At 46.8% G+C, this 21370-nt stretch overlaps 1 protein-coding gene across 7 annotated transcripts in view; it reads left to right on the top strand.

The window, feature by feature from the left end:
• JARID2 (jumonji and AT-rich interaction domain containing 2) overlaps positions 1-21370 on the top strand; it is a 275578-nt gene that overhangs the window by 103988 nt on the left and 150220 nt on the right. The window lies entirely within an intron of this gene.

Here is a 21370-nt window from a genome sequence, read left to right as displayed (position 1 = left end):
CACTGTGATGATGGAGCGGGAGGTCTGGGTTTTCATACCTTCTCTTCCGAGGAAGGTCCCACCCAGCAAGCCTTTCTGACCGCTGTTGAGGCTTTCTCGGTCACACTGCCATCCTATGTAAATGTCGGTGCAAACGCCCAGTGTCCTGGCAGTTCAAGGAGGCGCTTTTGTGTCCCATGAGCCTGGTGTCCTGTAGCCTCTGAAAAGCACCTGTTTCTCTGGGTGCCTTTTATATTGGCAGATTTTTTTTTTTTTTTTTTTTTTTTAAAAGAAGTGACTACTTCACGGGTTAAACTTGGAAGTTATTCTAGGCTTCTGAAAAGTCGCTGTGTGGTCCCTCCGTGCACATGCTTTTGTGCAGCGTTCTAAATGGGACGTGTTGGCATCGGCAGCTGCTTCGTTTTGGCAGGGAGAGAGGCGGCCTGAATCACTTTCCCTGGTGCTTCTTCCAGGACCCCCGCTCCCTGCTTCCCTCTGCTGATCACATCTCAGGAGACTCCTCTGTCCAGGCTAGTTTGGGGCTTGGCTGGAGAGTTGGTCAGAAGGAGCCTAGACTCCTTTATCTGTGCTCGTCTCCGGGAGCATTTCTGCACCGAGTCCCAGGTCATGCACGAGGTGTTTGAAGTCTGTGTTGATTTTTCTTTTTTATCTTTCTTCTTTTTTTTATCTCTCTCTCCTCCCCCCCCTCCCCCCATGAGTGGTTTGCCCCCACTTCTCTCCGATGCAGCCATGGAGCTCCGTCCACTGGCTCCCCAGAGGCCAGGCCGGGCGCCTTCCTTCCCTCCAATCCTTGTCCTCACCGCTAGCTCGGTCCCCCCGGCCCCCCTCCTCCCTGAAATCCTGTCTGTGTCTTACACTCAAATTAATTTATTGACATGTAATTCTTTATAACAGAACCCATTAAAGGCCGCCGTGCATCTGAGCAATCATGCTTCGCTGGGATTCCTGGGAGGCTGTAGGTTTTAACAAGTGCAGCCCTTTGACTCGTTGACAAGAAACTCTCTTTAGATCCTCCTCTCTCCCCCTACATTCATGTCACACTGGCCCCCATCCGTGCGTTGTTTCCTAGTAACACATGCGCCATGCCTGTAGGCGAGCAGTTTTTTTCCTTGGCTGCGACGTAGACTCCCGAAGAAGCAGCCCCCGAGGAGCCACGCACCTGCCTCTCTGCGTTTTCTCGAATGGGCGAAACGGTGTGGGCGGGGGCCATGCGGGGGAAGCTGCTATATCTTTGGTCTCCTTCCCTCCCCATCCTTACTAGTTAGCTCCTTTCTCTCCCTTCACCTACTGTGAACACGAAGTCGTCCGGATGTCTGTTAAGTAGTTTGCATGGCGGGCCTGTCGTGTAGGGAACAGACGTTGCATTTAAAGGCATCACGCAGCTCCAGCGTTTTCCTTTTCACACGTGCTTAGGAGTCTAGATTCACTGTGGAGGAAACACTCGCTGAATGTGCAAAATGGAGTTTGTTTTTACGAGTTACGAGTAGTGCAGCCCGGCAGGGGTTAATTGCAGAGGCCAGCTTGATCGAGCCAGATCAGTACTTCTTCCTTTTTATCGTCCAGCCAATACTTCCATTCCGGGATCCGTGCCACATTTTATCCATTCTTCAGTTGATGGCCACTTCATACGTGTTGGCCATCATGAATAAAGCTGCTGTGAATGGTTGCAAGTTGTTGCGCGGACGGTGCGTTCGCTTGTCCTGGGTGTGCACCTAGGAGTGGAATTGCCAGGTCACACGGTATGACTCTCGTGAACCTTTTGAGGAATGAGCCAGACCGTTTTTCAGAACCACTGCCCCAGGGTTCATTACTGTCAAGATGTATGAGGAAGCCAACTCCTCCACGTTCTTGTCAACACTTATTATTGTCTGTCTTTTTGATGATAGCCATCCTCCTGGGGACGGAATGGTATCTCATTGTGGTTTTGAGCTGCAGTTCCCGCCTGACTAATGCTGTCAAAGCGTATTTTCATGTGTTTACTATCCATTTATGTCTCTTAGAGTCGAGATCTTGAGTAATTCATATCCTCCTATCTGAGAAATTTTCAACACATTTGTGACTTCTTTATTTAAATTTCAACTTCCGTGCTAGTTTTGAAAAGAGTAGTTTGGAGGTGTCTCTGTTTATGAAAAGATAAAAAAAATCATGACCCAGGAAGGGCTCATTTCGAATAGTAAAATAAAAAACATAGAAAAATCAAATGTAATGACATTTGATACAGGTAAATTAACAAAATTCTAACAATCAGTTGCAGATGTAGAAGGGAAGACCCTGTCACATTAGGTGTTCCACTTCCTGATGTGCACTCCGTGTTCCTCTTTTTATTTTTAAATGTTTATTTTTGAGAGAGAGCTAGCAGGGGAGGGCCGGAGAGAGGGAGCATCCAAGCAGGTTCCTCACTGTCAGCACGGAGCCGGAAGCGGGGCTTGATCTCATGAACCCTCAGATCATGACCTGAGCCGAAACGCTCAAGATGCGTAACTGACTGAGCCACCCAGGCGCCCGCTCCATGTTCCTCTTTATTGAGAAGTCAGAACAATAGTAAAACCCTTCAACCAGTTCACTACTCCCCTACTCGCCATGATTTCAATGCAGGAAAAAAAAAAAAGCCTTTTCAATAGAAACACTCAATTACTTTGCTGTTTCTAGGGAAACACAGAGTGAAAGCTTTGAGAAATGGTAGTTGTAGATGAGCCTAAGAGTTCCACCCTTTATTGTTGGCCTATTCAGGTGTTCTTACTTTATTAGGAACTGATTGTCTATCTCCACTAAAAAGAAAAACAAATGGGCAGAAATTCTGCCACTCATGTTCCTGAAACGTCCTCATAGACAGCTTCAAGTCGCATTCTGCTCCCCCTCGACACACCTCAGTGTACGTGTGGCAGTTTTCCGCAGTGAAGCGTATTTTGTCTGGCGCAATTGCTCCGTTATTCAGGTGTGAAGATTCGAACATGTACTTTCTGGCAGGCTGCCTGAAGGCCCCTGATCTATTCAACTCCTAATCCGCGGAACCTGTTCCCTTACGCGGTAAAAGGTACTTTGCCAATGTGATTACGTTAAGGATCTTCAGATGGGGTGGTGTCCTGGGTTATCCAGGGGGACCCAGTGTCACCAGAGGGATGGATCCTCATAAAAGCAGAGGTAGGAGCCTCAGAGGGAGGGATGTGAAGGAGCTTGCTGGGGGTAGGGGTGGTGCTTTCTGAAGAAGGGGGAAGGGGCCCGCAAGCCACAGAATACGGCAGCCACCAGAAGCTGAAAAAGGTGCAGGGAATTGAGTTCTCCCCCCACCTCAGAACTCCCAGGAGAAACCAGACCTGCCAGCACCTCCGCTGAGAGCCCAGTGAAACTGATGTTGAACTTGGGACCTCCAGAACCGTAAGCAAATAAGTTGGTGGTTTTGATGCTAGCTTATTGGTAATTTAACAGCAGCAGGAGAAAAAGAGTCCACATGTTCTGTTTCGTTCCTTTGTCCCTCACTAACAGAGGGGGTAGACCCTCATTGGACACCCTTTTTGTGCTGTGTGACAGCATGCATTTGGCATTAGTTTGGGCATAGACGGGCGACATCAGTCGGCAAGATCACACAGCTTGTATGTGGCTCCAGATTCCAGGATTTTTATGGGGAGATTGGGATTCACGCTTGAATTTGTTAGCTACGTGAGCTAATTTATTTCTTTGACCCATGTTTCTTTCTTTAGGGTGGATAAAAAAAACGTTTCACCCTAGAAATTCAAGTTATTTTTCTTTTTTAATTTTCAAAAAACGTTTATTTTTGAGAGTGAGAACACGAGCAGGGTAGGGGCAGAGAGAGTGAGGGGACAGGATCTGAAGCAGGCTCTGCACTGACAGCAGAGAGCCCGATGCGGGGCTTGAACCCATAAGCCGTGAGATCATGACCAGAGCTGAAGTCGGACGCTTAACTGGGAAGTCAAGCTTTGAATACAGTTGACCCCTGAGCAACTTGGGGGTTAGGATCACCACCCCCTGCGCTGTGGAAAATCTGTGTATAATTTTTAGCACCCCCCCCCCCCCCCAACTTAATTAATAGCTTACCATTGACGGACTGGAAGCCTTACAGGTAACATAAAGAGTCAATTAACATGGGTTTTTTTGGTATGTTATGTTATTACATACTGCGTTCGTACAATAGAGTAAGCCAGAGGAAAGAAAATGTTAAGAAAATCCTAAGGAAAACCCATTGACAGCCCTGTGCTGTATTTGTTGCAAATGTCTGTATGTAAAATCGCACCTGTGCAGTTCAAACCTGTGCTGTTCAAGGGTCAGCTACATACTGAACGCTGAGCACAAATTTTGCTCCATTGCTGATGGGGCTCAGTTGGTAATTTAGAAAGCCACATACTACATACTCTGAAAAATGAGGATTTTATGGGTGATCAATGCTGTGAAGAAAGTTGAAGCAGCTGTTTAGCTTGTGTGGTAGGATGGTCTGAGAAGACTTTGTTGGTGGGCCGGGAGGAGGTGGTATCTGAGAAACAATTATTGTGATAAGGGAGGATCCAGAAGGCGAGAATTCTAGGAGAAATGAGTGCTAAAGAGTGATTTAGAAGATGGGTTTAGACCCTTGCCGACCATAGCAAGGATGCAAAGTAAGAAATCCTGGAAACGAAGAATGTGGGTTGAGACCATTCTATCAGTGAATGACATTCCGTAGATTCGGTCGCTACTATTTGCCAGGCAAAGGCTTTGGTTCTAGAAGGGAGCAAATGCCACACAGCTGCATCCTGCTCTTTGTGAAGAGGAAGTCTGTGGGTCTCCAGAAATAGTAGAAGTTATAAAGGAACTGCCTGTCTATATATCGTATTGCTTGTTTTTTTAAACTTCAGTAGTATGTTGGGCGAACTTTCTATTGAACACAAAACCAAAGGAAGCAAGCTGATAATTTTGCTTCACCTAGGCTGCAGTATTAATGGTATATTTTGTATTAAGAAATTAGATTTTTTACTTGGTAAGAAGTTATTATGGTTTTGTTGTGAATACTGGTGGATGATTCTACAAGCTCTTTTTTATTTTATTATTTTATTTTTTTAACGTTTGTATTGAGAGAGAGCGGGCCAGAGAGAGAGAATGAATGAATGAATCTCAAGCAGGCCCCGCACTGTCAGTGCAGAGCCCTATGGGGGCACTCCATCTCACGAACGGTGAGATCATGACCTAGGCTGAAGAGAGTCGGACACTTAACCAACTGAGCCACCCAGGTGCCCCTAGGCTAGTGAGGATTCTGAGGCAAATGTGTAGACTTACTTTCATGCTCTTCCTTCACTAGTATTTTCTGTGGTGTTTATCTTTAATCACAGATTCATTTTGGAGAGGATTTATATAGTACATGTCTGATTTCTTTTTTTTTTTTTTTTATTTTTTTTTTTTAACATTTATTTATTTTTGAGACAGAGAGAGACAGAGCACGAACGGGGGAGGGTCAGAGAGAGAGGGAGACACAGAATCTGAAACAGGCTCCGGGCTCTGAGCAGTCAGCACAGAGCCCGACGCGGGGCTCGAACTCACATACCGCGAGATCGTGACCTGAGCCGAAGTCGGACGCTTAACCGACTGAGCCACCCAGGCGCCCCAGTACGTGTCTGATTTCTAACTGCTAACCTCACAATACTAGTGAGAGCTAGTGTGGTTGATCTGATGGGCACCTGCCTCATGTGCTCATTTGAGAGGTTCTCAGACTGTTCTTTGAGGGAGGATCTCTAATTTTCTCTACTGATTAAGCAAGAAATTGGAATCGATTGGAAAATTGTACCAGATTTAGGGGAAATCATAAATGCCCAGAGTAATGAGAAGCAGATCTTTTCTCAGATGTTCAGCTATAGTTTATTTGTTGGGTTTTTCAGAAACTTCTCTGTTTGTACCAAAGGAAAGCAATTGTCATTGCATTCTGCTTCTGTATTTAAGAAAGGTACCAGCATGTTCTACTGTGACAGCCCTCTCTGCAGGCTCATGGACGCGTCCTCTTGTTCCAGATGTGTTTCTTTGCATCTCACTGAGAAGCAATTCCGCTTTGCTCCCGGTTTATTGTTGGCCATGTAATTTTGTTTACGATGTTTTTGTTGCTGGTGGTTTTTCTTGTACTCTGTACTCTGACTCAGGAAGCCCGTCTCCTTTTCTATTTATGGTAATTACTAGAGAGCATTTTATTTTGGCCCTTGGGGAGCGCCTGCTGTGTTTCTTTGTGTGGGCATGTATGTTGGCCTTGGAAAGTGTTTTCTTTGAGGTCAGGGCTTTTGTAAAGTGGTCTGAAAAGTTTGTCGAACCCCAACTGGCCATTAAAATTTTTTTTGTGTGTGTTTGTATAGGACTACTCCCCACGCCCCTCTCCCCCACCCCCCAAGTGTTTCTTCATCAACTTAAAGATAAAATCCATCCGTTACTGTCCTGTTAGAAGTACAAGATCTATTTTCTCTTGTCCGTGGGGTTAGAGAAGGTCTTTTTGAGAGCTGCCTTGATAACTGGGGAATGTCAGGAACAAAAAGCGAGCCGGCAGGCCACTCAGTCTGTCTGGAAACAAAAGTGGAATTGTATGTTAACAGCGGCCAGGAGATTTCCCAGAGCAAAGCCTGACCATCCTTGCTCCCAGGCACAAGAAGAGGGATAGAAGCTTCAGCTGTGCCCTTCAGGTAACCTGGGAATTAGGGTCGTTTGGCAGTCGCTTGAGACTTAGGTAAATGAGAAGTAAAACCGAACATGTTCAGGCCTTTTTTCTCCTAGTAAGTTGACCTTCATTTAGCCTCGTTCCCTATGATGGGATATTGGGTCAGAGATGATCTGTATTTCGAATCTCTCCTCCCGATAGAATTAAATCAGAGACCAGTCATAACCTAGTTTCCTGATCTTTTACTGAGATGTTATTTTTGTATTTATTACTGGCAAATCAGAACCCATCTCTGACTCAGACACGCAGTTTCCTGCATTCAGTGGGAACTCTGGACGCTTTTGAGTAGTTCATAGCTGTTTGATTCAGTTCCTTCAAGCTCATGGGTTTTATGTTTCAGAGAACAAAAGTCTTAGTATCTGCTAAAACTTCTTGTCTCTGTTTCAGAGAAGACTGACTCTTGATCTAAGAATTTCTGGAAAAACAATAAGAAGTGTATTAAGTCGTTCTGGGTAACTATTTAAATAGTTAATCTGGTTTCCTTAGTTACTTGAGTTTCTTTTTGTTTTCTTAGCCTCATTTGCTCATCAGTTACTTAAGCTTCTAATGTGTACGAGGGTTGGTGTTGGGGAGTTGTGAGAATATAGATCCCATTCACGCCCTGAGAGTGACTTGTACCCAGGGTGGGAGTCTCGATGATAGACGGATGGTCCGAGGGCTGAGTCTAGAGATGTGATTCTGAGTCTTTCAAAATCTCTCAGGGCGCACAGGATACCCTGGACCAGTGAAGTCAGAATAGGGGTGAAGTCTGTACTTAGGAGAGCTCCCCAGGGGGTTTCCAGGGCAGTCAAGCTTGACAGCTAGCATTCTAGTTGGATGAGCTTCCGTGGCTGCTCAAACCTGAATGCCAAAAGCCCTTAGCAATGGAGATGAGAAAGATGTACTCGGCCAAGATGAGAATATGGGTTTTTGGTAAACCCAGAGAACAGTATTTCTAAGGTGAGAATCTTTGCTTGCTTCAGGGGCTTGAGGTTTCCTGAAGGAAGAATGTACAGAGAAAGCCCAGCTGAGGTGTGGCATTGGGGTGTGACCCCCTAGGGGTGGGTAAAACAAAAACCTTCTGACACTCAGCAGGTTTTTTCCTGTATTCTTCCTCCAGGGTCTTAGGGTGTTCACCTTTGGGTTTTGTAGTGTTCCGCCCTGTTCTGTCTGTGGGTTGCTGGCTTCTAGAACAGGCTGTTGGGGGTCCTTCCTGGAGTCGCTGGAGAGAGAACAGGTCGTCCCTTGTCTTCTCTCCACACAAATCTTTCTGTTTTGTGACCTCTTGAAAACTTCGCCACCTAGTCCCCGAGTTGCTGGACGGGTCCTCTTGTGACCATGTTTTGACTCTCTGTGAGCCAGGCCTCAGGCCCGTGTCTCCTTGCTCGCCCGACTCTGCTTAGGGGTGGATGTTTTTCTTATTTGCATGTGAAGCCTAAATAGAAGAAAGTATGTTTTTAAAGGGTGTGTGTGTCCACGAGAGAGACACAGAGACGGAAATTGATTTTTTTATTTAGGACTTGACGTGGCCGAATAGAAGTTTCTTACCAGCAGCAACTGGTGAGCTCAAGCCTCATCACAGTACCCCTGTTGACCGCTGCCACCTCGCTAAACTGCCATCGCTTGTGAATTAGGGCCGTGGTGGCAAGTGGATTTTCCTAGAAGGACTCTTGAGTGTGTAAAACTCTCATTTTCTTCCTTCCATCCGTCCGCACTCCTCTGCCTCCATTCACTGTTTTGTTTTTATTAAGTTTGTTTATGTGCGTTGAGAGCGAGTGGGTGGGGGAGGGGCAGAGAGAGAGAGGGAGACACAGAATCTGAAACAGGCTCCAGGCTCCAAAGCACAGAGCCCGACTTGGGGCTCAAACTCACAGACCACGAGATCGTGACCTGAGCTGAATTTGGACGCTTAACCGACTGAGCCATCCAAGTGCCCCTCTTTGTCTTAAAGCATCATCTTTCCTGGGGCACCTTAGTCAGTTAAGTGTCCGACTTTGGCTCAGGTCATGATCTCATGGTTTGTAGGATTGAGCCTCATTTTGAGCTCTGTGCTGACAGCCTGGAGCCTGCTTCGGATTCTGTCTGTCCCCCCCCCCCCCCCCCGCCCAACTTGTGCTCGCTCTCTCTCTCTCTCTCTCTCTCTCTCTCTCTCTCAAAAATAAATGTTAATTAAAAAAAGTTTTAAAGCATCGTTTTTCCTAAAGGCTCCAAAAACCTTCTTAGCCATAAAACCACTCCAGGTCAGCCAGCCCTTTGTTTGACTTTGTCTCTAACTTTTACAGGGATGTGTAACCTGTTTTTTTCTGCCCTTCAGTAAATTAGGGTACCAGAAGCTTGATCCTAAGTTTGACTTGTAAACTACTAGTTATACTCAGATCTCCAGTTCTGACCTCTGCTCTAGAAGAGAATGTTTTCATGTTAAGGAAATGAAGTTCCAGGTAACGACTGGGATGACTAAAAACTAAACTCTGGTTCCTCCCTTCTCTCTGCTCCAGAGCTCTCCTTCCAGAAGTGCCTTCCTTTCTGCCAGAGGGGACTGCAGAACGTGACCAGCCGTGGCGGCCATACCACATATACCTACCTGGTGTCCCACCCCCCCCACCCCCCCACCCCCGCCCCCCTCATGTGTGGGCAAATGGCAAGGCCTTCCCTGCTTCCCTCCTCAACCACCCCACCCCACCCCGCCACAGTTAATTCTCAACAGCACAGTCTGTGGGAACTTTTAAAAATGTACATGAAATTGTTTGTTCCTTCTTGGCTCAAAATCTTCCAGTGGTTTCCCATTTAGAGCGACATTGTCCTCTGCCTGTGTCTGCTTTATTCTTTGACACATCCTGCCTGAAGTGTGAACGGTAAGTCTCTACTCACCTCCACTTTGCTTATGACATGAGTTTTCTCTTATCATTGTGAAATGCCAACATCGAAAGAATCCTGACTTTGCTTCCAGATAGCCACATTTGCTTTCGCTAACCGCTTTGCTTTAAAATAAGGTTGGACATACGCAGTGTCACCTTTGAGGCGGTCAGCCCGCATGATTTTGAGGGAGCTTTGTCAGCCTGTAGGTAAGCACGAGTCTCTTCCTTGAACCTGTGTGCTGGTACGTTGGGTTCTATGGAGAGAGTTAACTGCAGGGACTTTTGTCCTGCGTGAAAGGAGAAATCTTAGAACTGGTTTGGGGGCCTCCTGGGTGCCTCAGTTGGTTCAGCATCCGGCTTTGGCTTTGGTCATGTTCTCACCGTTTGTGGGTTCAAGCCCCGTGTCGGGCTTTGTGCTGACAGCTCGGAGCCTGGAACCTGCTTTGGATTCTGTGTCTCCCTGTCTCTCTACCCCTGACCCCCACTCACACTCTGTTTCTCTCTGTTTCAAAAATAAGTAAACCTGTAATTTAAACAACAACAAAAAAAACCAAAACAAAATAAAAACAAAAAAAAACTGGCTTGGATGCAGGAACCAGTGAAAGTTTCTGGTTTTGTTTAGGAAACCAGTGTGAAATAGTGATAGAGTTCAATCTTGTCATCGGATTAGGAATAGATTAACTGGTAGGAAATCTATCACATGGAAAACAAACAATTGTTATCTTGTACAAAGGGCCCTGGTAACCTAGAATCGGGCATTCTGTGCAATATAAAACCAAGAGTGGTGGGTAACAGCCATAGGTGGTAAATCGGGTCAAATGGACTGTGGAGCGTAATTGTGTTTCTTGGTACCAAAGTATTGATACGAAAAAGAGAACGGAGAATGAGCTCTCTGCTGGCGAGTTTAGAAAGTCTGTTCTTTATTTTCTGTGGAATTACTGAAGTCCTGATGAGCTCCTTTAGTCAGGAAGACCAGTCCTCCGGTTTCCTGGTATTGGCTTTGAGGTGGGGCTGCAAGGTGAGCACTGCCACCTCTTGTTGAGTTGTGAGGGAATTAGAGCCTAGAAGGGACGTTGCCTTGGTTGTAAAAGAAATTTTGTAGGCTTCCCAAAGAGATTTGGAAAGGTCTCCCATAGTAGCCATTGGGGAGCCATAGAAAGCTTTATGTAGGGGAAGGAGTGACCTGTATTGGTGTTTTGTTTTTTGGGGTTTTTTTTTTGTTGTTGTTGTTTTAGAGACTAACTCCTGTAGCTGTGTTTTTAGAGACCTTGTGTGTGTGGGGGAGAGGGGGGGTGGGTGGGTGGGAGGGGGGATGGTTGCACTAGGGATTGGTTGGTGGCCCTCATTTTGGAAGGTCTCCCCTGTAGGAGGGGAGTTGAGGGCATTGTTTTAACCTGTATCTGGAAGGACACGCAGCAGTATACCTGGATTTAGAGACTGAACGGGAATAATGAGAAAGAAGCAGGAGTCCCGCTTAAGATGCCAAACCCTGGGCAGCCAGGAGGGCGGTGGCAGGGATGATGGAGGTAGAATCCCACAGGGAGGTCGGAGCAAGGAGAGGAGGGAGGAGAGTGTTAAGAGAATCAAATAGACATCATGGGTGTTAAGATCGTTACAGATTGGGAGGGGCAGGAGAGTCCTAGCGGAAGGTCCCCGGGAGGAAACAGGAAAGCCGGGGGAGGATCAGGTGGCTAATAGAAAGTTTGCATTAGGTTTGGCAATTCTAGTGCGTTTCGTGGCGGCGGAACAGTTTTCATAGGCCAGGTGGACGTGCCTTCTGTCACCAGGCTAGTGTGCACCTGTGATTCTCAAAGCGCATGGTCTGCAGGCTGGCAGCATCAGCATTACCTGGGAGAGAGTGGACGTGGGGCCCACAATCTGGGGGCCTTTCAAGCCTTGTGATGGCTTCTCACGGATGCTCAAGTTGGCAGTCATTCTCCTGGGTCGTTGGTTTTGCACATGAGGAAACCGAGTTCTAGAATTGGAACCCAGGTCTCTCTTCCCTCCAGGCTACTATTTTCTTTACGCTTTCCATCTGTTTATAAGTGCTTGCTCATAGTATGTGTGTGTTTAGCGTTTATTTTTGGGGGCGGGCGTGAGCCGGGGGAGGGGCAAAGAGGGGTTTGGGGGACAGAGGATCCGAAGTGGGCTCTGTGCTGACAGCCACGAGCCTGATGCATGCGGGGCCCGAACTCACGAACTGGGAGATCGTGACCCGAGCCAAAGGTGGATGCTCAACCTACTGAGCCACCCAGGCGCCCCGAACTGGTTTTGAGTACATAGTCTGTGCTAGACCCCAGGCTGTTGTGTCAGGAACACAGAGATGATAGGGCACCCAGCAGGTACTCTGTGGTCACACCGACCCATCAGGATGGGATCTTTTTTTTAACAACCTCTGTGCCTAAGGTGTATCACTTAGGAATGTTTGTGTGAATACTTTGTAGGCCACTTGGAGAAGAGAATATGTGCAAGAAACACGTATTTTGTGGCCTGCCACATAGTGGTATCCATTCATTGTTAGTGCAAAGTGCTAATGGAGGGGGAAACCGACATTGGCCTTGTTTCTGGAGACCCGTGCCTGTAATGACCTGGCACAGAGCACTTCCGGGTGGTCGTTCGGTCTGGAGAGGGCTGGATGGTAATGAGAAAAGGGGACAAGTACGTATTAGAACAAATGTGGCACAGTGTCCATTTATATGTTCAATCCAAGGACAGGGTTTATTTGAACTGTTTGAAAATAACTTGGTCATTTGAAATAGCTTTCATAAATTTGAAAAGTTTGCATAAAATGGCCAAATTCAACCTACTGGCTTGTCATGTAGCCTGGCCAGTCAGTCCGTCCCCTGGGCACGTATATTCGCTTACACTTATTTTCTGGATGGGGGCGCTGCTGAGCCAGGAAATCCAGCAAACCCCAGCTATTGGTCAAACTCCTAAAATGACCCCAACACTGGGGAAGAAACAGATGGGTAAAAATTGCCTCCCCTGCCCCCCCGCCGCGGCTCAAGGCCCACAACCCTTGACTGGTCCTGGCAGGAGGTGGGGGGCAGGAATCCACCTCAGTGGTTTGGGTCACTCTGTTGGTGCTTGGAAACTGGCTGGTGGAAGATGGGGCTTTTTTTTTGTCTAGTCTTAATTCTGGAGGAATTGTTCTGTAGGAGATTCCTTAGAAAATGACTTGAAGGCATACTAACGTGTTATGTCTTCAGGGCTTACTTGTAGACTCAAAAGTCTCCACCCCCTGGATTTCCTATATGTTCCCTGCAAAACTGCAAGGCCACTGTAGCAAGGAGGACTGAGACCGGTTTTCCAGAGAGCTATATATAGGGGTGGCTATTTGCAGTTCACATCGTTCTCCCCTACTTGAGACGCGGATTCTTGTGCAAAGTATTGAATATTCCAGAATTTTCCTGCTAAGCTGAGCATAAAGGTACCTATTTTGAGGAGTCTCGGGGACCGTGTGGAAATGCAGGAGGAAGTAACACACAGTCCTTGAAACCCCATCCAATTAAGTGCAAATGTGTGCTCTAGAATTTCCCGTGATGATGGAAACCTTCTGTAGCTGTGTTGTCCGTTTTAGGGGAGACATGTGGCTGTTGAGCCCTTGAAATGTGTCTAGTGCAACTTAGAGCATCGTTTTTAATTAATTGTAAATAGCCACATGGCCGTTCGGTTAGTGCAGGTTTAGAATATGCCATTTGGGGAAAATTTTGTTGGGGGGGGGAGTGTATTCTTCAGATAGGAAGGCTTTAATGATGAAAAAATCCAAATCCGTTAGGAGTCCTTTGGGAACCTGCTTGTTAAGAACGTATTCCCAAATGACGTCCTTGTGGAGTCCCCGTCCCCACTGCTGATGCCGAGTCGTTCCCTCATTCTGATGGGTATTTCCAAAGACCCTGGTCAAGTATTTCCTTGTAACTTGATTTTCTTTTCTTTCCCCACTCCCTACACCGAAGATGGTCAACCCAGATTTCTGCTGGATTCTTGGAGATAACCCTGCTGTAGATCTTGGGCCTTTTTGATGTTGTCGAGACCCCAGACTGTCAGAGGAAGGGCTGCAGGAAGGTGGAACCCTGTGTTGCTGGCCCTCTGTGCTGTTCCCTGGCTGTGCCGTTTAACCATGAACGTGGGGATGTTGCAGCCCATGCTGTTGCTGCCTTGACAACAGCAATGTCTGACATGCTCAGACGCAAAAGAGCTGACTTGGCAGCTGCCCAGCAGATTTTTATAAAGGCTCAGTTGGTGGCCGGAGAATCAGGCTGTCAGAGTTGTGTTATGCAATAAATCGTTTTGAGCAGAAGTTCTTAATCCAATTTCAGCTGTGGCTTTTTTTTTTTTTTAATATAAATAGGCGGTAATCAAAGATAAGTACACATTATTTAATGGGAGTTTGGAAGAAGTAAAACTCTTCCTTGCATAAGCATTTTTAGGCTGTTTGCTTTATCCCAGGAAGCGTGTCTCTGGGAGAAAATTTGCTGCTGGAAGTGCTTTTCATTTAAAGTCACGGCGGAGCAACATCCTTCACAAGTTCAGGAAGTCCGTGGTTTCCTGGCCACTTGTCTTTCTAGATGTGAATATTGCTCTGATCCTTCTTTGCTGTTTTGAATATTGATAGTTGATCCAGTTCATGGAATTGACAGAAAGTGGATCGGCATCAAATGGATTTGTGAGAGTCTTGTAACGGAGAAAACGCCTTTTGTTAAAAGGGAAGAAATGTTAGTTTTAGCCTAAGTTCAACCGCTCACATTTTTCTTCAGTGTTTTCTCTTCCTTATTTTTGGCTTCATAAATCCTTGTTTATGTTGAATCCGTGCCAAGAAGTCAACAACACTCCCTCCCCCCCTCCCCCCCACACCTTTTTTTGGAGGGGGGGATGCTTTCATTGTTCTCTTCCCAAACTGTTGATAGAAGAGGCTGGCATTTCAGACAACAACAAATTGTGTTAAGTAGGGCGACTTACCAGCAGGTATATGCAGAGCTGCTTCTGAGAAGAAAAGGCATTCGTGGATAGGTTTCCAGTCCTTCTCCATGGAAAAAGGAAAGAAGATGCCATCAGGTTCTTCCTCCTCCCCTCCCTCACCAACCCGGTCTTTCAGATTTTGCCTCCTTATTGTTTGGCTCTGTGTGTTTGTCAGATTCCTCCCTCTTCCTCCTCCCTCCCCGCGGCGCCCCCCCCCCCCCAATGAAGTGTTTAGTTCTTGTTAATACAACTTAGAGGGGAGGGGTGAGTATTGGAATATGGGCATTGTGCGCCACAGTTTCATTTTTTATTTTATTAATTTATTTTTCATGTTTATTTTTGAGGGAGAGTTTGAACAGGGTGGGGCAGAGGTGGGGGGGAGCGTCTAGATCCGAAGCGGGCTCTGTGCCAACAGCAGAAAGCCTGATCTGGTGCTTGAACTCCTGAACCCAGAGATCATGAGCTGAGCCGAAGTCAGAGTCAGACAGATGCTTAACCGACTGGGCCACCCAGTTGCGCGCCTCTCTCTCTCTCTCTCTCTCTCTCTCTCTCTCTCTCTCTCTCTTTTTTTTTTTTTTTTTAATGTTTACTTATTTTGAGAGGGAGAAAGGGTGGGGGGGGGAAGGGGGGAAGAGACAGTGTGAGCAGTGAAGGGGCAGAGAGGGAGAGAGAGAATCTCCAGCAGGGTCCACGTTCTCCACACAGAGCCCGGTGTAGGGCTCAACTTGGGAACCTTCAGATCCTGACCCGGGCCAGAATGAAGAGCCCAGGAGCCTCACAGACTCAACTGACTAAGCCACCCAGGGTGCTCCATCACTTCATTTTCATTTAAAAAGGGCTGGAAAGTCACAAATCCCTCCATTCCCGAGGCCTGGACAAGGTGGATAGAGATAGGATATGTACACGGGGAGGTGGCGTTGGTTTAACTCTTCCGGTAGCTCCTGTCATCCAAACATGAATCCTGTCTTCGCACTTGTATAAGCTATACTACGGTGGTTTCGTGTTCGAAGGTCTTCCTACCTGTGAATGTGAGTGAACATTCTCTTCCCTCCCAATCTGTCCCCCCTCCCCCACGCTACTTACCATGAGGAACAGTTGACTTCCTGTGCCCCGTCCCTGTGGAAGCAGGAGTGATTTCTCTGGAACGTAACGCCATCTTTAATGGTGCCTGTCCTTAGGGATTAACCTCCGCCCCCCCCCCCCCAGCAGGCTGACCTTTAAAACCTTGGTGGGAGGTTCTGGATGTCCGTTTGAAACACAGGTGTGTATCACACTGCATTCCTAGTTGGCTTTATTTTTATTTGGTGATGTGGTTCAAAATGATCTCTGCTGTTAGACCTCATTGCTTCCTACCTCCTGGAAGGGACCTAGTATAATTGGTTGGTTGACCTGTGCCCCAGTTTCCACCAGTTGTTCCTGTATCATTATTTATGATGTCCTTGGTTGGGATGATAAATTACTTGGTCACTCTATCTGTGATGCTTAAATCTCTTCTTACTCAGTTTGCTCACAAGTGATAGGAAATGAAGTACCTCCCATTGGATGGGTCCTATTTCGTTTTTAAAATAATGGTAATGGCTAGCAGGGCGCCTGGGTGGCGCAGTCGGTTAAGCGTCCGACTTCAGCCAGGTCACGATCTCGCGGTCCGTGAGTTCGAGCCCCGCGTCGGGCTCTGGGCTGATGGCTCGGAGCCTGGAGCCTGCTTCCGATTCTGTGTCTCCCTCTCTCTCTGCCCCTCCCCCGTTCATGCTCTGTCTCTCTCTGTCCCAAAAATAAACGTTAAAAAAAAAAAAATAAAATAATGGTAATGGCTAGAAAAAGGTTTTTAAAAACCCGAAATGTTTCCCTCTAATCCATGCATTTCCATCTTTGTCTCCCCTTCTCCTAAGTCAAGATGGCCAGAATTTAAAGCCGTAACAAGCAGTCAGACCTGGACAGATTGCATAAGGATGCCTTGAGAGATGACCTTAGAACTGAGGTAGTTGTAGAGACCAGTAATAATCCCTCCCCTTTCTGTTCTTTTACCGGCCTCCAGCTAGAGCTGCTCATGGATTGTTTTTTCATATAACATTTACATTCACCTCTTGAAACGAGTAATCTTAACGTTGCTACCAATTAGGAGTCATTGGGAGTTACATGTGTGACGTTTTCTCCCTGAGATTAAATTACTGAGTTTTGAAACTTTGCTTTGGGCACCTGCCCTCTAACGTGGACCAGTTGACCTCACATGGCAGCTCTCGTTTCTCTCCAGCTGTGTGACCTTTTGGGCAAGACCTTGAAACTCACCTCTTTTTTTTTAAAGATACTTGTGATGTCTTCCTTTCCCACCCATTTTAAACTAAAAGGAGGTGGTAGCAGGCTTTGCAAATCTTCAACCTGGATGTGAGCTTTGGGGTATGGTCAGGTGATGCCATCCCCCACAAGTGTGGGGTCTTCATGCGCTAGGCTGGCGCTCCCATGTTCTCACGTGTCTTATTATGAGACTTGGAGCCATTACGGGTCTTTGGTTTTTTTTCCTTCAATAAAAGATGATGACCATAAGCATTTCAAGTTTAATTCCTGACCAGCTGCCATTTTTGATGAGAGATTCTCCAGTTATTTCAAAGAATGGCAGAGATTTTTCAAGTGATAAGAAATCCCTGTCACTTCTGCATTTTTTTTTCACTTTTACTTCGTAAAGCCTTAATGCTCAATTTTCCATTTGCTGAAGAAAGTGACTTTTAGTAGCCAGAATAGTAAAGTGAATCTAGATCCTTGTGATTTGTTGTTGTTGTTCTTTTTCTTAAAATTGGGTCAGGAGACCCAGATATTCTTATTTATAGCAGTATTTGCAGAGCATTTTGTTGTGTGGTTGGGGAACTACAGGTTAAGGAATTAGGGGATGGGAACGAGGGAAGGTGGTATGTTTGGTTGTTTGGGGGCTTGAATTGTGCTTCCCCAATAATGGGGTGAAATGTAAAAACTCAGAGGTCTTAATGACACCCCAATGGCAAGAGGTTAAAAAAATCTTTAAGGAAATTCATGAAAAGAACTTGACACACTTGGGAGGTGCCTGGGTAGCTCAGTTCGTTAAGCATCTGACTCTTGGTTTCAGCTCAGGTCATGATCTCACGGTTCATGAGTTCCAGCCCCACATTGGGCTTCATGATGACAGCGTGGAGCCTGCTTGGGATTCTCTCTATCCCTCTCTTTCTCTGCTCCTCTCCTGCTGGTGTGTGCGCTCTCCCTCTCTCTCTCTCTCTCAAATAAAAACTTAAAACCTGATACACTCTGGGTGGCTGAATTTGTATCAGAATAAAGCCACTGGACTCCTGACAGTGGCTACAGCCTCTCTTTGTCGTCTTTTATTAAGCTGACCAGTAAACCAGAAGGGACTAGTTACTTGGTTTTAGGGGAGCATCCCAAAGGAATCCAGGAAAGGATCTCTCTCTGTTCAGTGCCACACCGTCCAATCTTCCATGATTCCATCTGCCCAGAGAGGCACGTGGCCTGAAGGTGTCTAGGGAAGGTCGGAGGGGATTATTTGGAATTGTCAACTCGGAGGCATGAGTGGAATATCAGTTGATTTGAAAATTGTGATTTGGGAATGTATAATTGAATATAGCGGGTGGGAGGGGGAACAGAATGGGAGAGTCCTGAGTGATAGAGAGGAAGCGGGGGAGCCTGTGCAGCTGGAGCTGGAGAGAATTGTTTTGTTGAAGGAATTAGTCAGTATTTAGCTCAAGGTACGGGACTCTGGCAGGGTCATTAGGTTTGGGCCCTATGAGGCCACGTGGATTTCCAGATGGGTGCCATTTTCTTGTAGGGAACTAGGTGGATTGAGTAGGAGGGCTCTAGTATGTTGGCAAGCTTACTGCTGAGAGAGAGAGAGTGAGAGAGAGGGAGGGAGGGAGGGAGAGAAGGGTAGCCAGCCCTTTTGGATTAGCACTGTGGGGACTGTTTTATGGGGGTAGCTGTAATTTACATGAAGAAAACAATAGAGATTTCATGCACTCCACTTAAAATGCCCTGGATGTTCGTAAGGTTAGGGACAGGCAGGCCATATGTGGGTAAACCCAGTGGGAAGCGAGCTGGCACTTGAGTCTTATGTTTCCAGAAAGGTTTATCGAGCTCTTACTCTAGCAGGCTTGTCCTAGGGGCTGGGATATATATACATAGTGAACAGGATTTCCTGACCCCATGCCGCCATTGTTTAAATGGCTGATGAAATTGGTTAAATGACTATTGAAGGGGTGGGGGGGGGGGGAATAAAAAAACCATAAACTCTTAGAGAAGTGTTCATGATCGTTCTGTCAGGGCTGTTTCGTAGAGCACTCCGTACTGGACTGTTCTGAGTGACCGTTAAGGACCCGAGGTACCTTCTTGTAGACTTTCTGTGACCTACAACTTGGGCATTCAGCCCTGTGTTGCCCCCTCATTGGGTGAAGGCTACACTTGGGCTTTCTGCATCAGGCAGCTTCACAAAGGGGGAGTTCCAGCCTCTCCTGGCTTAGGATAGGGTGACTCATCATGACCCCGCAGCTGTGAAAAGCAGCCTGAGTTTTAATTTCTGAATTATGACCTCCTCATTGAGCTTTTGGAAACAGAACAGAATCCCTTATTACCTTATTGTGTCTCGCTTCAACACCGAGGGAGGCGACCAGGCTTGACCAGCACGGTACGTTATATAAAAGAACTCTTGTGTTTCCAAAAAAAAAGTTTGCCTTTTTTTTTTTTTTTAAATGTCTAGAATTTGAAACCCCATAATCTGGGTCATGCGTTTGCTTCTCCTGTAGTTAAAGTACTTTATAGGTTTCATGAAGCGTCTTTTGTCAGTAAGTGAACCTTAAATGCATCTTCCTTTGCGGGCGGTTTCATCTCCCATGGTTTATGTTTTAATTAGACACTAGTTGTAGGGGGTATAATTCTCTTGTGCGGAGGCCCGAAGTCAGAACGAAGCCACCAGTCTGAACACGATGCAGTAAATCATTGCAGGCATTTTTGCATTGGAAGCTATTTGGGGGTTTTATCATTTACAAACTGTGGGTGTGAGGAGATAATAGTCTGTAATCACATCGGCGTTACATGAGAATAGGACTCTGAGCATGAAGAAGAGAATTCTGCCAGGCCGCCTTACCTGGCTGCTGAGAAACGATGAGATTGCAGCCGCACTGTGTTGAACTTGAGGAGGAGTTAAAGTTTATCATCCCAGTTGCAACGGATCAGCTAGAGGAGCCGGTGGAACAGCGAATTCTTTTTCTTTTGTGCCTTTTGTGCGTCGTATGGGTCAGTCCTCTGCCTCTTTTTTTACTCAGATTGGTTATTTGGGCTTTGCAAACGGGGTCTGGTCAGGTGCTTCATTTTTCTGTTTGTTAACCGTGTAAATTGGGAGGTAGAGAGCGACTTGTTCGCGGCTCCAGCTTTTCAGAGCAGAGGGGCCTCCCTTCTGGACATGGCCCCGGCCAGTGAGCACCCAGGCCTCCGGCTCGTCTGTAAGCGCCTGTGGTCCTTCTGTACTAGAGGTTAGGCGGTCGGGGTGCAGCCGGGGCGCCCTTCCTGCTCTGGCTCCAGCAGAGTCAGCCAGGAGAGAGATTCCATGGGCTTCTGAGGCAATTCACTGGCTTCTTTCAGCCCTTGGGTTCGAACCTCGACCCCCCCCCCCCCCCCCCCCCCCCACCACCCTGGTCTGGTTTAGTAGAGCTCTCCTGCCTCTCAGGGAACAACGGCCAGGAAGACAGGATGTGCCTCCTTCCTCTGGAGCTACCGGAAATCTCAGTTGGCAGATGGGCAGGCGTGAAGGGTGTCATGGGGCAGGTGGAAATCCCAGCTCTTCTTTCCCAGGGCCCTCTTTCCCCTTAGTACGGAAGACGGAGGATGGCTCTCTTTCTGGGAAAATCCTGGAAGCTTAACCAGAGTGCAGCTTCAAGTTATTTAGGGCTTAGAGTCTCTGTGTGGTTGGATTTCTAAGATGTAGTTTGTGTTGACGCAGAATTTAGGAGTTTAAGAGCTGGAAAAGACCTCCGGTCATCTGGCTCCCTTACCTAGTCCCAGGGAGCTTTTACGGGAGGAGAAACCAGTTCTGTCGGACATGCAGGACAACAGTGCCGGCTTGACCTTTGAGGTCTTCCGTTTGAGCAAAAGGAACCCGAAGTATCCAAGATTCACCTTCCTGCATTTGCCCAGGGCATTAATATTTGCCTTGATCTCCTAAGGCCCCAAGGATCTGAGAAGCTCCGATCCTTCGTTCTCTAAGTTGAACTATTATCAAATGCTTTCTATTATATTATATATATTATATATTATAATAATTACTAATGTATTATTTATATTATATTATATTATATTATATTATATTATATTATATTATATTAAACTATTATCAAATGAACTATTATCAAAAGTCTTTGAAGCAAGGATGTGAACATAAGGACTTCTTCGATTAGCAGACGGTAGGCAGGTATCCATAGGAGAGAATCTAGGACTGTCTTTAGCCGTGGGAGTCGGCGCTTTAAGCCTTACAGACCTTCTTGCTGGTTCCCTGAGACCATTGCCTCCACTTCATCCTGGTACCCACCATCTCCGTGTTTCCAGATGTAGCTTCTGGTCTCCCTGCTGGTTGGCGCCCTCCCCTCCTCCTCTTGGCGCTTCTGGATTGTCCTCTGTTTTTCTGTGGCCACTACTGGAATGGCTGGGATGGTCTCTGGCCTGGCTGCTGGTTGTTGGGATTTTCCCCACCCCCACCCGCCCGACCTGGCCTTCCCTTGTTCTGTTCCTCTCCAGAACTTGCATTGCATCTGATACCACAGACCTAAGGGAGCCACGCTAATTAGACCTTCAAGACCTGTTATTAACCTGTGTGTATTTCTTCTTCTTCTTTTGTTTTCTTTATGTCACCCCTTCCCAAACCTCCTGCCCCTGCCTC

The sequence above is a fragment of the Neofelis nebulosa genome, chromosome 6, assembly GCF_028018385.1.
Source record: "Neofelis nebulosa isolate mNeoNeb1 chromosome 6, mNeoNeb1.pri, whole genome shotgun sequence".
Taxonomy (NCBI): domain Eukaryota; kingdom Metazoa; phylum Chordata; class Mammalia; order Carnivora; family Felidae; genus Neofelis; species Neofelis nebulosa.
Note: the sequence above shows the minus strand (reverse complement) of the source record. Positions and strands in the feature narration are given on the sequence as shown.